The sequence below is a fragment of the Puma concolor genome, chromosome B3 (assembly GCF_028749965.1).
Source record: "Puma concolor isolate L17-30 chromosome B3, mPumCon1.1.hap2, whole genome shotgun sequence".
Taxonomy (NCBI): Eukaryota; Metazoa; Chordata; class Mammalia; order Carnivora; family Felidae; genus Puma; species Puma concolor.
In genome coordinates, this window is record NC_141672.1 from 31,006,239 (window position 1) to 31,024,836 (window position 18,598).

At 42.2% G+C, this 18,598-nt stretch overlaps 1 protein-coding gene and 1 long non-coding RNA gene across 14 annotated transcripts in view; both read right to left on the reverse strand.

The window, feature by feature from the left end:
• Nucleotides 1-18,598, reverse strand: part of RGS6 (regulator of G protein signaling 6) — a 599,839-nt gene that overhangs the window by 362,109 nt on the left and 219,132 nt on the right. The gene's annotated exons all lie outside the window — the stretch shown is intronic.
• On the reverse strand, nt 1,588-11,132 carry LOC147579848 (uncharacterized). Its single transcript, XR_015252216.1, has 3 exons — nt 9,565-11,132; nt 5,021-5,096; nt 1,588-4,347 (listed from the first exon to the last, which is right to left on the reverse strand). It is a non-coding gene; the product is annotated as an uncharacterized LOC147579848 (long non-coding RNA).

Sequence of the window (18,598 nt, forward strand, 5' to 3'; positions counted from 1 at the left end):
GTTTGAGAATCTGGGGGTCCTCTCAAGTTTCGGCGTGCCCCCTCACTAATGTCCGTGAGCTATGGCAACCCAAATACATTTTCTTTTATTGAAAAGCATGCAGGGTTGGAGGTGAACAGATAAAGAGCACTAAATCAGGGGTTGGAACGTGAAAACGAGAGCAGTAACATTCTAAGGCATCCTCTTTCCATTTCCCTTGGATATTACATGGGGTAATATCTTTCAAGGAACCAGGTTATCAAGTTAGCATGTAAGGAAAGCAATTACATTAATGTAACCAAATGTTTGTATGGTAATCACCGAAGTGACAATTTGATGGGCAGCATATTCCAATTCACAGAGCAAAACATGTTCAAAGGTTGCTATCCTAAAGAAGCTTGACAAGTTTCTTTACTTCCTGTCTCCATTATCCTCGAGGTAAAAAATATCTTATTGAACACCTAACATAAACGATATATTCGCTCTACAGTGGGGATACAAGGTCAGTTCCTTCTTTGTAGTTACCAATGCAGAGACTGGTTCTCCCTTTGGGGATAGTGGGTACGTGAATTACATCCACCAGGAGTACGATACAATTCCCCGGGAGAAAGGCTGTGCCAACCGACTGCAGCTGGGATATGGGCAGACAAGCTCACGCAGGCAAGGGAGGAAGCAGCTCCAGCAAAGCAGCATTTAGAGAAGGGAAATGAGTGCCAGAAAAATTGTGCAATGAATTTCCTTGCGTTCAATCTCAAAAACACACCACTATCCAAATTAAGATGCTCAGGAACAATAAGAAAGTTGAGATCATGCAAAAATGTTCTAGCTAGGTGTTTCCTTGATTCCTCCTCCTCTTTCTATTTCAATAGTAGGGTGAAGCCTCAACACTTAAGACATCCTACTATTCGGGAAAATAGATGTGTTATTTATAATAACCCTCCTAAAATGGCACCATATAACCATCTGTTATGAACCCTTGCAGTCCTGCATGCTCTACTCTTCTCTGAATATCAATATCGCAAAAGCCACCCACCCGTCCACCCACCCCCCAAAAAATATCGGGGGAAGAGGAGGAAAGAGAAGTTTGGCAGGAAAAAAAGTATTAGGCTGCTCAGAAAGCATTTATGTTAACTATTTCCCGCCTCTTTCTCATGTCATAAACACCTTTCAAAGTGAGGACAAACTTATTATATTAAATACAAGAGATATTCCAGAAAGTGGCAGATACAGAACAAGGGAAAGGGGGAACTCAGATAAGTTTAGAGCTGGAAGGGAGCTTGCTGAGAATCCCATCCTCGCACTCCACAGCGGAGAAAACTGAGGCCCACATCTTTAGGTGAACCCCACAGCGGCAGCAAATGAGAGTCTGTGCCGCGTCTAGAATCAAGTGAATCTCCTGCCCCCCAGGCCAGAAAGTTCTTCGAGACACCGAAGTCCCATGAAGCTTATCATAAGAAGAAGTACTTAAGGCCAAAGTTTTTGTGACATTGTGTTAAATGCCATAAAGAGAACTACAAGACTTTGATCCTGCCCTAGTTGTTGGCAAGGTCAAGGGATAAGAGAGTAACTCAATCACGGCACATGTACGAGAAATGCAGGCAAAAAAGTTAAACTATTTTAAAAATATGTGGGAAGCATATTAAATGGCACATTCTTGCTACAATTTCTGACCCAGAGATTTAATTAATGACTAAGTTGGTGCACACAGAACCAGGGAAAATTGAAATGCGTCTGTTGGATTAACTCTGAAGCCCCAACACTGACGTATTAGCCTATAATTCCAGGCAATCCTAGAACAACTATGTGTGGTCTTTATGGAAAGGAGTTAATACCATTTCTAGTGGATGGAGCATTAGTCACTGTAGATGAGAAGAGACTTCAGGATAAAGTAGAGACAATAACCTTAGTGGATGTGGGAGGGGGTAAAGCGGGTAAACGAATAGATATAAGATGATATCTGAAGAACTGTAATGTAGCTGTGTAGAAAGTTGTATGGGGTAGGGATGAGGGAGTGACCAAACCCAAAGAAGAGTTTGGTCAGACTTCCTGGAGATGGTGGCCTCTGGGATGGACCTTGAAAACTGACTAGGATTTTATTGTACAATTTGAAAGCTTACTGCGTAATTACAACTCAAACTTCCATGGAGCCCAGCCCAAAGGCGAGCCCATAGTAAGCACCAAAATTAATTAACACTATCAAATCTATGAAATAGGTTTACTTCTCTTTAACGTTCATCAAGAAAGTAGAGGTAAGAGTTGAAATAATGAAAAAGGGGATGCATCAACCCTTGAACCCAAAATGCTCTTCTCTATTTCACTCACCAGAACTGCCCCTTAAATTATTCAGTCTATCTTAATTAACTCCCCAGAGGATTATCTTCAAGGCACTGTTAGTTGGTTGTTGCCTGAGGCCAAACTCCAAGCTAGTTCTGGGATGTGGGAGGGATACAAAAGTTTCTTTGCTCTTGAGGATTTCGGTTACACAGCAAGAAAAAAGGGGATGAAATTATCTCATAAAGATTACAGTTGAACCCAAAGGGGCATATGGAACTTCGTATTATAGGTTGCCATTGGCAGCTTACCAGAGAATATCCCTTACAAAATAAAACTCTAGTTGTAGAGCATTAAGATTTTTAAATATCTGAATGGAGAAAATAACATTCTCCCCAGCACAAAGTGATGATTTTTTTTTTTTAATGCTTCTGATATAGACTGGGAAATCCTAAAAAGAGAAGACTCCAGCAAGAGATCCCAGAGGAACCTCCAAACTAGACCCAGTGAGATAATGATGCCAAAAAGCCACAGTCAAACCCTAAAATAGCTTTTGGCAAGATTGCATTGAAAAAAACATTTGAGGAGACAGAATAAGATGATTGGGGGGCGGGGGTAGGAATCTGGCCCAAGAGAATAGTCTGTGAGCAAAAGAAAACAAACAGGCAAAAACTAGGTCTGAGTCAGGCTTGTGAGAAAAGAACACAAGGGTGAGGAGGGAAATGATGGAGACAGTCAAGTTGAAGGGAGGCAGCATAGTCTGAGCTCTCCTCAATTCAGGGCCTAGTGGGCATGAGAGCTGAGGGGGTTAAGGAGTAGTTGCCAAAGGAGCCACAACCAAAAACCAGAGCCTAACACTGAGGCCTGTCAGTGGGGCTTTCCCATCACCACCCTCTTCCCCCTGACACATCAATTCAATAGCTTTTCCTGATAAACCCATGCATGTGTCTGGCATGCACACATAAGCCACAGCTTATGCAGCCTGCTCTAGTGGCAATGGGGATAAAACATTTTCCAAGCTGTTAAAAAGAAAACCACAGGCCCAAAATAGTGTCACATAGGCCAGGTCACCAAACCGGGACTCAATGCCCAACCTAACTGCAGTTCTAACTTCCCCCAGAAATGTAGTCTTGGCTGGATAGTCAGGAATTTTCTGATCAGCATCTGTGAGTTAATCTGTCACATGGGCTCTCTCCATCCCCCAAAAGATAAGGGAATCCACCTAATAAGATCTCCTGCCCTTCTGCCAAGGTCAAACTATCCTTTCTTTTCTTTTGCTAAGAACTTATTGTACCACCCTCCGTCCTATAAAAACCTTCCATGCGTACAACTCCTCAGAGCCCCCTCTACGTGCTAGATGGAGACTGACTGATTCATGAATTGGTTAATAAAGCCAACTGGATCTTTAAAATTATGTAATTGAATTTTTATTATTTAACAGATTTGGTGGCAGTGCTGGGATCTGAAGCGAACTTCCAATGGCATCCAAGGACAGGAAACCCAAGCGTGGTACCCCATGAACCGTCTGGGTTTACTGTCTTTCTCGCTGTTTCCGAAGGCTGAAGCCCCTCTCAGTTCTGAGCTCCACTCCTGTTGGGTACAAGGTCTCCATCTAATTGGCTTTCCTTTACAGGGGTCTGCCTGAGCTGGCAGACAATTATGCTCGGAGCCCAACTGGGCAGGCAATTCTGCCCAGAACCCAGCTGAGTGGGTAGTTTTGCCCGGGGCCCAAGTGAGCTGGCAGAAGGGTCTTCCCAGAGCTCAAGCCTGTAGCCTTTCAGACCACAGTTCCCCAGAGGGAAAACCCTAGACCTTAGTTCTATCCCTGGATTCTACACTGGGAACTGCTGGCAGCAGCTGTCTTTCTCCATTTTGTTTGGAATCAGTCCACAGTCCCCATCCCTTGGGTTTGCTGGTTTAATCACTTGCCCAGTCCATGGTTCCACAGGAATTGGTGGTAGTGCACACAGGGCCTTCTTGTGGCCAGGAGTCAGTAACATCCCTTGGCTACCGCAGAGATGTTAAGGTGCACATGTTTGTCTGTCTTGTTTTGTGCAGTAAAAGTTATTGCCAAGGGAATCCTCGGAAGCCAGAAACCTGCAAAGATTGGTGGGCACAGGCCAAGCATTTAAAGGCTGTTAGGGCATTCACCACTTCAAGAAGACTCTCATGATAGGATAAATTGGTCATGCAATGAGTTAGATTGATCCTGGGTCACTCCCAACCTCAAGAAAGCTTTCATGCAATGAGGGACACTGTAAAACACAAACTATCCCCAACCCAGCAGCGTATCCCTTTCAGGTATCAGTTTGACTCTGAGAAACTCAAAGGCTTAGCTGCTGGGATCCTTAAATTCTAAAGATTCAAGGGCACTACCTTCAGGCACACCTGCTTATTTTATGTCTAAGAATTATAGTCCTGAAAGTTGCAGGTACCTGGGTGGGGGGAGGGGGGATGAACAGCAAAATTGTAATAAGCTTGTTTTGTGTCCTGAAGAATTTGGTTTGGCAATTGTCAGGCTGGGGGACCCAAAATAAGGCCAGACAGAAATGTGAGTTGCACCCCTCTGTAGATGGATGTGGCCGGAAAGAAATATGGGTTAATTCCATTTGCAGCTAGGGACCTACCAAACTGCTGCCAGCCCACAGGGGAACTTCAACTCACAAATACAATGGCCATTATATGGAATGCTCCAATTAGACAAGATGGTTCATTTAAGAAGTACACTTAAAAGCAAGGGTTCCCAAATTAAACAAAATGGGATACCTACTTTAATTGGCAAGCAGAAGCCCGCAAAAGGTCTCAGGATTCCAAAGTAGTTTCATTGAAAGACTTACTGCAAAAGGCTGATGAAAAATTAAAGATGTGAGAGAGACCTAAAACAAAAGACTGTAAGACTCACCTAACTCCCACGGCTCCCCTCTATCCTCCTTTGAGAACTCATTCTAGTCTGAATTGTTTTTCCACTCTGAAGAGACTACACAATCATAAACAAAAGTCTGCTGAGTTAATGGCCTTACGGACACCCCTATACCTATCTCAGGAGGAGGGTTCCCTTACAGACCCCTCCCAGAGTTGACAAAACTGAGGGATTGTCTGGTAAACTGCATGCTGTTCCTTTAAACAGCCAAGGAGAAACTCTGGTAGATACCAGCCTGCAGGAGGGATCCTAGAAAAACTGGCAGAAGCCAGGGGAGGGTGAAAATTTCACCAGAATCTGTTCTTCTCTGTCTCTGTGTGTGGTGCCCAGTCAAGAAAGGAAAATGAAATTTCACATTGTTCCTTCCTTTCCAAATCTAAGCCCATAGGTCATTCACTGATCCTCTCCCTCCTGGGGACAGCTATTGCCTTCTTGTTTGTCTCAATTTGCATAACTAGGCTTGGCTTTCTGCCTGCCTGGGACACATGGGTTGTTGGTTCTTTCTTTTGGCTATATCTTCAGGAATGACTCTGGATCTTGAGAAGGTAGTATCCTTTGCACACTCTTTGGGGACATCTGTTACACCCAAGGCAGGTAATTCAATACTGCCAGAAATACTTAAAATTAGAACTATGTGCCCCGAGGGAAAGAAGCCAATTGAGAATAGTGTAGCTGGAAGCATAGACCAACATATGATGTCATTTAAGTTACAACCCAAGTCTTTGAGGAATTAAAATAATAGTCCTTATCTTACAAAACTTTACAAAACTAGAAATGCAGCTATAGAGGCAATTCAAAATTCACCTATTCCTCTACTACTCCCAAAACTTCCCATTTATCTCAAACGGCTGGCTTGTAAATTATTGGCTCTGGGAAACCAAAGTCCATCTTGGGGGGAACTTGCAGTCTTTCTTTGTCCCTTAAAGTTTTAAATCTTATGTCTTTGAAATGTAAGCGTAGCCCACAATCATCTGAGACTGAAGGAGAAAGAAAGAAAAAGAAGCAAGCAGTCTTTTTAAAACACAAATTGCTAGGGGCGCCTGGCTGGCTCAGTGGGTGCAGTGTGCCACTCTTGATCTCGGGGTTGTGAGTTCAAGTCCCACCTTGGGTGTGAAGATTACTTAAAAATAAGGAATCTTAAAAATAAAATAAAATACAAACTGCCAAAAGAGTTCTATAGCACAGCCTCCTTAAGATTAATTCCAGGAACAAATACAAATCTTAAAAATCTTCTCCTCAAACATTAGTAAACTACAGGGTCTTTGCATTGGTCTCTGTGTGTGTGTGTGTGTGTGTCCACATGTATATGCTGTAGGTGTGAGATATTTTTCTACCTCTGGACGGTACTGCTAAAATTAATTTGTAAAAGAGCTCTATTTAGTTATTTTGAAGGCAAGCACTTGTAAGGATTAGGCATTCTAAAATTCTCAGAAAGATAGAAACTAATACAAATGTTTTTTCAAGTTCACACGATCGGGGAAAATATTTGGTTTTTGGTTTAATTAGACATGTCTTTAGAGTTATCAACATTAAAATTACAACTTTTATTCTGCCTGGGTTTACTTAAAGTCAAGTGAGTTGATGTTATCTGTTACAAAATGTTCTTTAAAACTAGCTTGGGAGAATGACTGACTTTGATGTCTCATTACATTTTTATGGGCGATTCAAGCAGAATTGTTAAGAACAAGTAAATCGAATAGATGTAAAGAAAATTTTAAATTTTAGGCAAACTTTTAAATAGTCTCCCAAATCTTTTTGGCAACCTAAAACCTTAAAGTTTTGCTGAGTTCGGTGAAATGATAAGTTAAATTCACTTACTACTTAGATCATTTCCAAATAAGATAAAATACCAAAATATTAATTACTGAACATAGGTGTCTCTACTTTGGCTTCTTAGTACAGAGAAAGTAAAAGATATTTGGATGTGTTTGCACTACTCTGGAAAATTAAAAAGGTACATGCTGGTATATCAGTTCACAATTGCTTACTACTTGGTTTTCACTAGAAATTAAAGTTTCTAAGCATTAAAAAAAACCTCTAATATATGTAATTAAAGCCACTAAGGAGAGTGGAAAAGGAATCTTGGGGAAAAAATTTAATATGTGATTAGCTGACTCTCATGAAAAGCCAAACAGCAACAGAATCTGTAAAGGTTATGGCACATGTGGATAAAGTCCATTCTGCTTCTACAAAAATGACCCCTTATTGCCAGACTTTTGCCGTCACGATGTCCTTGCAACATGGTGACAGTTGGCTCCTAGATCAGAAACATCAAAATGGTAAAATAATGACTGTAAATTCAATGAATGGCCATGGTTATGGGAAACCCAAGGTGGGCACTTGGTTCTTCCCGGCTCCCTGGAAAACCCCATGTTTCCATTTTTACATTCCTCCACCCCACTACAGGGCATTTAAGATGTCTCAAAATTGGCACAAAAACAGACACATAGACCAATGGAATAGAACAGAAACCCCAGAACTAGACCCACAAACGTATGGCCAACTCATCTTTGACAAAGCAGGAAAGAACATCCAATGGAAAAAAGACAGTCTCTTTAACAAATGGTGCTGGGAGAACTGGACAGCAACATGCAGAAGGTTGAAACTAGACCACTTTCTCACACCATTCACAAAAATAAACTCAAAATGGATAAACGACCTGAATGTGAGATAGGAAACCATCAAAACCTTAGAGGAGAAAGCAGGAAAAGACCTCTCTGACCTCAGCCGTAGCAATCTCTTACTCGACACATCCCCAAAGGCAAGGGAATTAAAAGCAAAAGTGAATTACTGGGACCTTATGAAGATAAAAAGCTTCTGCACAGCAAAGGAAACAACCAACAAAACTAAAAGGCAACCAACGGAATGGGAAAAGATATTCGCAAATGACATATCAGACAAAGGGCTAGTATCCAAAATCTATAAAGAGCTCACCAAACTCCACACCCGAAAAACAAATAACCCAGTGAAGAAATGGGCAGAAAACATGAATAGACACTTCTCTAAAGAAGACATCCGGATGGCCAACAGGCACATGAAAAGATGTTCAGTGTCGCTCCTTATCAGGGAAATACAAATCAAAACCACACTCAGGTATCACCTCACGCCAGTCAGAGTGGCCAAAATGAACAAATCAGGAGACTATAGATGCTGGAGAGGATGTGGAGAAATGGGAACCCTCTTGCACTGTTGGTGGGAATGCAAATTGGTGCAGCCGCTCTGGAAAGCAGTGTGGAGGTTCCTCAGAAAATTAAAAATAGACCTACCCTATGACCCAGCAATAGCACTGCTAGGAATGTATCCAAGGGACACAGGAGTACTGATGCATAGGGGCACTTGTACCCCAATGTTCATAGCAGCACTCTCAACAATAGCCAAATTATGGAAAGAGCCTAAATGTCCATCAACTGATGAATGGATAAAGAAATTGTGGTTTATATACACAATGGAATACTATGTGGCAATGAGAAAAAATGAAATATGGCCTTTTGTAGCAATGTGGATGGAACTGGAGAGTGTGATGCTAAGTGAAATAAGCCATACAGAGAAAGACAGATACCATATGGTTTCACTCTTATGTGGATCCTGAGAAACTTAACAGGAACCCATGGGGGAGGGGAAAGAAAAAAAAAAAAAAAGAGGTTAGAGTGGGAGAGAGCCAAAGCATAAGAGACTGTTGAGAACTGAGAACAAACTAAGGGTTGATGGGGGGTGGGAGGGAGGAGAAGGTGGGTGATGGGTATTGAGGAGGGCACCTTTTGGGATGAGCACTGGGTGTTGTATGGAAACCAATTTGACAATAAATTTCATATATAAATAAAAAAAAAAATAAGATGTCTCAAATTACTAACAGACATTCGTGGGGAGACTTGCACAAAATTGCAAAAAATAGTCACCAGCAATGTGTAACTAATCAAGTCCATAATCCTGGAAAAATTACTTTTGTCCCCAGAGACCTCAGACCTCCTGTCCCTGGATCCTTAGAACACCAACAACTAGACTTCATTCAGATGCCACTTAGTGAGGGTTGTCACAGTGTTTTTATTACTGTTTGTGTGTTTTCCTGATGGTCTGAGGCCTTCCACTGCTACAAAGCTGATGCCATCATGGTAGCAAAGAAACCGTTAGAGAATGTGTTTCTCACTGGGAACCTTCCATAATCTCCAGTCATCAAGGAAACCATTTCACTGAACAAATCTTACAAGCCTTGATGAAAACCTTGCAAACTTCTTTGAATTATCACTGTCCTTATCACTTCAATCGTCAGACAAGGTTGAGAGATCCTCCAACTTAAAATTTCTAAATATGCTGAAGCTATTGGACTTCCCTGAGCTAAGGTAACGCCCTTGGTCCTGTTGACTATTTGAAGTTCCCCCTTTAAGAAACAAACTCACTCTACGTGAAAGAGTCACCAGCAGACCAATGTCTATGCAGCCTTCTGCTTGCCCTTTGTTATCTCATGCTACTGTGACCAGCTATTCTAAGTCTCTGAGATCTTATGCTCAAGCCTATCACCAACAGGTTAAAGAAGTCTTTCCTGATCCCAATTCAGGGGTTCTTGTTGGTCACAATCTAGAGTATGGTGATTGGGTATTCTGGAAATGTTATCAGATGAAGAGAGTGTTGGAGCTCCACTGGAAGGGCCCTTATCAAGTGTTCCTGACCACTGACACCTCTTCAAAATTAGAAGACGCTGGAGACCTTTGAATCAAATTGATGAGGAAGATAAGTAGCTGACATCAAGGTTGATTACTTCTGCCCAAGACAACAGATAAAGACTTCATACTTTAACTGAACATGAAACCTTTTCTCTTTCTTTTCCTTTCCTTTACTCTGGCATTAGCCTGGAAAGATAATGTCCTCATCTATATCTCCCAGGCCCTTGCTGGGGGGTGGGGGTGGGGGGAAAATTCCAGAATTTAGAACAACCTTTTATTTCAGGCTACAAGAAAACCTAACTGTGGCCCTAACTTTTCACAAGCAAAACAAGACATCTCATTGGCCGACTCCCCTGAATTTACATTATTGAATTAGAAAGTACCTACCAGGAGGCTTTCATGATTCAGGATTCACTCCTTTTGATAGGTCTCTATTTCTTTGTTTTGGAATAAATGAAAATAAGGCCCGATGAGGAATTTCTCCTTAATTCCTGAAATTGTTGCAGAATCCACTGCTAAAGCAATAATAACCCAACAAAGATCCTTAGACTCTCTGGCAAAAATTGTTCTTAATAATAGGAGAGCCCTTGAGTATCTTTTAGCTGAGCAAGGAGGTGTCTGTACTGTAGTTAATACCACCTGCTATACCTGGAGCAACACATCTGGGGAAGGTGAAACTAATTTATATAAAATCATGGAGCAAGCCAGTTAGGCTGAAAGGGTAATTCCTTCAACAGGGTCTTTCTTTGAATGGTTTGGGTCTTGGAGACCATGGCTCTGAAGTGCACTCCAAACACTGGGAATTATCTTGCTTTTAGTATTCATAATAATCTCCCTGGTACATTGTATTCTCTCCAAACATTTAAATGCATGTTTGTAGCCACGAACCACCAAGCAAATGATCTCCCTAAGAACGGAATGTCAAAAAAGGAACAAGAAAAATTACCAACTTAAAGAATGTGAACCCAAAGCCATGACCTATGAAGATCCCAGAAGTTAAGCAAAAATAATCATGACCTCTGGATCACAAAGAACAACAAAAACTATGAGAACTTCTCAACAGTAGCTGAGAGTGGAGCTAATGTCTTAAATTTTGATCACATCTCTCAATTAAGCTGGGAGTCTGATGAAAAGAAAGGAATTGTTAAAAAGAAAACCACAGGCCCAAAATGGCATCACATAGGCCAGGTCACCAAACCAGGACTCAATACCTAATCTAACTGCCATTTCAACCTTCTGCAGAAATGTAGTTTTAACTGGTCAGTCAGGAATTTTCTGATCAGCATCAGTGAGGAATCTGTCATGTGGGCTTTCTCTATCCCCCCCAAAAGAAGATTAAATAATCCACCTAATAATACCCCTGCCCTTTCCCCTCAGGGAAGGTGGCCCTGCCTAAAACAATCTTTTCTTTTGCTAAGAACTTACCGTCCCACCCTCCTTCCTATAAATTTTGTACAACTCCTTGGGGCTTTCCTCTACTTGCTAGATGGGATGCTGCCCGATTTGTGAATCATGCTTATCAAAGTCACTTCGATCTGTAAAATGTATGGGTTGAATTTTTATTATTTAACAAAGTACATGACAGGAAAACAGTCACTCTTAGAATTCCATCTATTTTGGGTAAAGTGATAGGCCAGCTTGAGTCTGTGGAGGACCAGCATGATGGACTAAAGGTAGCCACAAATCCTTTGTCATTACCCCTGTAATACGATAAAAAATACATGTTGCCTTTGTCCCCATTTCTGGTTCCTGCCACAGAGCTTTAAAAACCCTTGAAATTTCCTGAATAATAGGAGTGCTTTTTTGTTATTCATAATGAATCCCTCTGGACTATACCTGAGTTTATGCTATCATGGTAACTCAAGGTGGTCCCTTAGATAGTTTCAAAACAGGGGTTGGCCACACACAGCAGTACAGGGCTAGAACTTTCAACCCCCTCCCTCTACCTCTGGGGAGGGGGAGGGGATGGAGTTCAACCACCAATGACCAATGATTTAATGAATCATTCCTAGTCAACACAACCTCCATAAACACTCTTGAACAATGGGGTTTGGGGAGCTTCCTGATCGGTGAGCATATTGATGTACCTGGGGGGTGGTATACCCTAACTCCAAGGGGACAGAGGCTCCTGCACTCAGGATCCTTCTGCACTGCCCCCCCCCCATGCCCCACTTCATCTGGTTGTTCATTTGTGTCCTTTATAACAAAGTGTAATCTTAAATATAGCATTTTCCTGAGTTTTCTGAGTGAATAACTAAACCTGAGGTAGAGTTGGGGGAACCTCCTAATTTACAATTGGCTGGACAGAAATGTGGATGACTTGGGAATACCCTCACTTGTGGCCGGTATCTGAAGTGGGAGGCACTTTTGTGGGACTGAGCCCTTAACCTGTGGGGTCTGTGCTAACTCTAGGTGGTTAGTGTCAGAATTGAGTGAATTGTAAAACATCCAGTGTTGGAGACTTGATGGAAAACCACAGTGGAGCCCCATCAAAAGGTGGGATTTATTACCCCTCCTTTTAAATCTGAGCTGGCTCCCATGACTGTTTAACTAAAAGAAGGCAGAGGAAGTGGCTTATTGATGTTTCCAGGCCTGAGCCTTTGAAAAGCCTGAAAGCTTCCACCTTGGACTTTCTGAGAGCCCTGGGCCACCAAGTTAGATGTTCAGGTACTTTGCTGGAAAGGCCATAGAAAGAGGAAAGGCCCTGAGACCACCTGGAGAGAAAGGGGGCCTGACATCCCTGTAGCCAAGTGGAAATTCCAGAAACTCCATCCCAGCTGCTATCCAACTGCAAGAGAAATGTCAAGGACAACCAGAGGAACTGTCCAGGTGCATCCAGTGAATCCCCAGAACTACTTTCATAAGCCACTAAGTTTTGGATAAGTTTGTTATGCAGCCATAAATACTTGATTTAAACACCACCATCAGGATAAGGTGGGTAGGAACCGTCTGAGAAAAGTGTCTTTAATGGCAACATCAGAAATTGTAGTTTGGTCATCCATACGTTTATTTATGCGTTAAACAAATATTTACTGAATGCTTCCATTGGGCTGGACTCCAACTAGGTACTGGGAATACAGATGAAAGGGAATTCTTGCCTTTAAAGAGCTTCCGGCCTCATCAATTCATTCACTTTTTTCTTTAACAAAGCTGTCAACTTTATTGGGAGGGAGAGAGAGAGTCCTAAGCAGGCTCCACGCTGTTAGCACAGAGCCTGATGTGGGGCCCGATCTCATGAACCTTGAGACCATGACCTGAGTCGAAATCAAAAGTGGGATGCTTAACCCACTGAGCCACCCAGGCACCCCAACAAAGCTGTCAACTTTTATCCTCCAGGACTATTTCCTTCTTTAAATTCCGCATTTTCTAGGGCAAGCAAGAGTCAACTCACTTTCCTATCTCCACAAAGTTTTCCTAGACCAATCTGGTCTCTCTATTTCAGTTTCTCCAATTGTAAAATATGGCCCAAAGAGGACTAACAATATTTCCAAGAGACTGTTAGGACATCAAAGCAGAAAGCTTTTTTAAATCTCCAAGCCTTTTAGGAAAAAGTTATGAAGCAGATGACATTTTGTTGTCCATTCCAATGTGTTTTTCCTAGATAAATTTTGTGAATTATATTAAAAACAACATCACAAATGACCATTGCCAGAAGCACCTGCTGGGCAGATAAGATGCCAGTTATTCTGTTTCTCTGTCCCTGTCAGGGCTAACATGGAGCACGAACACACGTACACATATACTCTGTGGGATCCAAGGGGAAGCAGACTGGATCCTTCCAGTTCCTACCAATATAACCACATGTTTCTGAGTGTCCCTCAACTGATAACCGGCCGGCCGTCAATATGCTGTACATTTCACAGACTGTGCCTGTGCTGGCACTTCTGTTCATTATGGAATGTTTATTTAATTAAGCCTTTTCATCAGAGACCTCCAAGCACATAAGGGTGGTTAGTGTTTTTTAAACATCCAACAATTGGGGTTGGCAGCAAAAAATAAACCCAATCATGTGCTATCACATCGCCAGAAACACAATGAGATATGTGAGCAACACTTAACAAAAGTAAATTGTTTATAGTGTGTTCTCAGCAATCATTCGGATTGAAAACATGGGCACAACGTAACTATACTAAACAACATAACTATAGGTAAATTCTCTTGATGGACCTTGGCCAATACTAAAGTGGAGCTTGATTGAATATCAAAAATAAACGACATTAGGAGTGCCTAGGTGGCTCAGTCAGTTAAGCGTCCGACTTCGGCTCTGGTCATGATCTTGCGGTTTGTGAGCTCAGGCCCTGCGTTGGGCTCTGTGTTGACAGCTCAGAGCCTGGAGCCTGCTTCAGATTCTGTGTCTCCCTCTCTCTCTGTCCCTCCCCCACTTGTACTATGTCTCAAAAATAAATAAACTTTAAAAAAAATTTTTTTAACTACATTAATGAAATCAAACTACTTTGAGCTAGACTGTCATAGTTCATAACATTTGTTTTAGTCCTAATTGACTCTAAGCCTTTAATCTTACTCTCCTCAGCCCAATAAATACTCTGTAATAAGATGGAGTCATAAACATCGCTATAAGTATGTTTTTTAAAAGTCCTGCTTGCTTTTGTATAATAGGCAAAAGCTGGAAATAGCCCAGATGTCCTTCAGTAGGTGAATGGTTAAATAGCTGTGATACAACCACACCATGGAATACAGCTCAGAGATAAACAAGAAATGAATGATTGATCCATGCAACTCCGATGAATCATGAGGCAACTCAGGGAAAAAAAAGACTACCCTACAAGATTACATACTACATGATTTCATTCTTGAAATGACAACTTCTAGAAACAGAGAATAGATTAGTAGTTGTTAGAGTCAGGAGAAAGGCCCCAAGCTCCATGAAGACAGAAGCACCTTTGTTTGGGACTTTGCCCTATGCATCTCTTCATCTGGCTATTGATTCATATCCTTTATTGTATTTTTTAATAAACTGGTAAAGGTAAGTGTTTCCCTGAGTTCTGTGAGCCTCTCTAGCAAATTAATCAAACCTGAGGAGGTCACCGGAACCTCTCACCCGTAGCTGGTTGGTCAGAAGCACAAGTAACAGCCTAGGGCTTGCGACTGGCCTCTGAAGTGGAGGGTAGGACACAGTCTTATAGAACTGAACTCTTAATCTGTGGAATCTGATGCTGTCTCCATGTAGATAGTGCCAGGAGGAGTTGAATTATAGGATATAGGAGTTGAATTATAGAATTGCCCAGTGTGGGGGAAACTTTCACACATCTGGTGACCAGAAGTGTCAGGAGTGAAGTGTTCTGTGCGAGGAGTAAAGAAGACTCACAAGGAAGAAACAGTAGGGAAGAACTAGGTTGTTCCCAACAAAGGGAGGGAGCTATAGAAGGGCAGCTCACAGGAGGCTTGTTTCAATGGAATTGTTATAGGGGCGCCTGGGTGGCTCAGTCGGTTAAGCGTCCAACTTCAGCTCGGGTCCTGATCTCATGGTTCGTGAGTTTGAGGCCGCATCCAGCTCTCTGCTTCAGATCCTCTGTCTCCCTCCTTCCCTTTCTCTGCCCCTCCCCCCTCTCAAAAATAAACAAACACATAAAAAATGGAACTGTTCTGTATTAATGTCAATAACCTGGTTGCGATATCATGCTATAGTTTTATAAGATGTTACCAGAGGGTGGGGAGGAAGAACAAGGGAAAGAGAAATACAGGATCTCTTTGTATTATTTTTCACAACTGCATGTGACTCTACAATAACCTCAAAATTTAAACATTTTTTACAGTTATGGCCAATTATGTCCTATGCTGGAACTTGGCGAAAATTTTGACATGAATACTCTTTTTTCATTACCTCACATTTTTAAACCTTTAATATGTTCTACTAGAAAACACTGTCAGTTCCCAAAATAATGAAACCCAGTTTAAGAATTATGACTTGTTTTTATTATTTTTTTAAAGTTTACTTATTTATTTTGAGAGGGAGCGAGCGAGAGAGAGAACATGGGCAGGGAAGGGACAGACAGAGAGGGAGAGAGAAATCCCAGGCACCCCATGACTTGTTTTTTTTTTTTTTTTTTAATTTTTTTTTTTCAACGTTTTTTATTTATTTTTTTGGGACAGACAGAGACAGAGCATGAATGGGGGAGGGGCAGAGAGAGAGGGAGACACAGAATCGGAAACAGGCTCCAGGCTCTGAGCCATCAGCCCAGAGCCTGACGCGGGGCTCGAACTCACGGACCGCGAGATCGTGACCTGGCTGAAGTCGGACGCTTAACCGACTGCGCCACCCAGGCGCCCCCCCCCCCATGACTTGTTTTTAAATCGTAGTTTAAGAAAAAACTTAACAACTAAATATTAAAATGTACTCAGGCTGTACTTAGAGGATATAAATCTCATAATTTTAAAAATTAAAGATGAAGCATTAGTGTAATAAATAAAATGTTCCTTTACATACTAATTTCAAAGTAAAGCCAACAATTCTCACATTTTTTTGTAATACTGTCATTTTCATTCACCATTCTAAAGGTGGCTTAATAGGTTTATATCCAAGGTATTTTTTTTCCTGGTTTTATTACTTTCACTATAATCACTTTAATCTTTAATCACACTTTCGGGGTGCCTTTGTGGCTCAGTCGGTTAAGCATCCAATTCTTGGTTTTGGCTCAGGTCATGATCTTAGGGTTTGTGGGTTCGAGCCCCCACGTACGGCTCTGCCCTGACAGCTTGGAGGCTGCTTAGAATTCTGTCTCACTCTCTCTGCTCCTCCTCCACTCGCTCTCTCTCTGTCTCTCTCTCTCTCTCTCAAAAACAATAAACAAATATTTAATCTTTAATCATATTTTCAAGACCCTCACCTAGGCAGGCCCCAGAGTTCATGGCAGTCTCCTTAACTAGGAAAATGCAAAAGAATAGGACATTCTGATAAGACAATTTTAATACTGTTCTGTTGACTTGGGAACTTTTTAATAAAAGTTAAAAAAAAAAAAAGCAAGCATCAGCTTTTTCTCTCCTAAGTACTGCATAATCCACGTATGCACCTCCTACCTCATGACTCCCCTCTACCCACTCACTGTGGGATGGGCTAACGCTGAGAGACAGGATGAGAAAAAAATGTGGTGTGGCGTCAGAAGTGGGGGCTTAAATGGAGTAATGGGGGGAATCGTTACGTGCATTTCTTAGTCATTTAAAAGGCAGGCAAGCAGAAACTGTGTTTTCCTTATTGATTCAGCCCCATTAGCCCATCCAAGTCAAATGTCCTCCTAATCAAGACAGCCTCACGGAATTGGCTACATAGAGTCAGCCGCTTCCAACGCCCTGATTTAAAGATCACCACGTGCAAAACAGAGAACGCAGGTGCTTCTATTTTCTGAGGAAGAATCACCTAAATCACGTCCACTCAAAAGGCCTGAATGCATTCAAAGGTATCACCTGAGCAAATACACAAGGAGACAAAAATGTTCCCGATGCCCAAGGACTAACCAGCAGGACACAAAGCCATCACCATCAACACTATGTGAGCAGGGGGACACCCCCCCCCCCCCGCCCAAGAAGGCGAAGGCACAAGACAGCTATGACTCGGACACGGCGCATCTGATTGCATAGCTTCCGTGCTCTGGATCCAGCGCCTGGAGACGGGAATGTTCCCGTGTGCCTACGATCCACACGACCACACAGCGGCCTTCTCCCTCACCTGACAGGCTGCCAGAGGCTGGCCACTTCACTGCACGGCGATCCCGGCTAGGAGGTCAGCCAACCCCACCAAGGCAACCCCTCTCTGGCACACCTTCCACAAATCTCTACTAACTGCAGACGAATGAACATGTGAGGAAAATGAGGACTTCTCTCTGAAGGGGAAACTAAAAGAAAGAGTCTCACCCCAAACTTCTCCAAAAAGTGTATCAGACGTCTCTGGATCCCATTTGTTCACTATACTTACTGGGCAGAAGATTAGCTATTATATTTTTTAGTTTAAATTTTAATTAACATACACGGGTTTCAGGAGTGGAATTCAGTGATTCATCATTTACATACGACACCCAGTGCTCATCCCAACAAGTGCCCTCCAGGGTGCCCACCTCCTTCCATCAACCCACGGTTTTTTTCTCTACTGTTAAGAGTCTCTTGTGGAACAAAATCACATAGTATGTGTCCTTCTCTGATTGACTTATTTCGCTTAGCTTCATACATTCTAGCTCCATCCATGTCATTGCAAATGGCAAGATTTCATTCTTTCCCGATGGTTGAGTTATATTCCATTGTGTGTGTGTGTGTGTGTGCATGTGTGCATCACACCTTCTTTATCCATTCATCAGTCAGTGGACATTTGGGTTCTCACCATAGTGTGCTAGTAGTGATAATGCTGCTATAAACATTGGGGTGTGCGTACCCCTTTGAAGCTATATTTTTGTATCCTTTGGGTAAACACCTAGTAGTGTAATTGCTGGATCACAGGGTAGTTCTATTTTGAACGTTCTGAGGAACTTCCGTGCTATTCTCCAGAGTGACTGCACCGGTTTGCCCTCCGACCAACAGTGCAAGAGGGTTCCCCTTTCTCCTCATCCTCACCAACACCTGTTGTTTCTTGTGTTGTAAACGTTAGCCACTCTGAAAGGCGTGAGGTGGTATCTCATTGTGATTTTGATTTGCATTTCCCTGACGATGAGCGATGTTGAGCATCTTGTCATGTGTCTGTAAGCCATCTGGATGACTCCTTTGGAAAACTGTCTATTGTACTTGGAAGGGGGATAGAAGGGGACCTGAGCAGCTGGGAAAGGAAAGG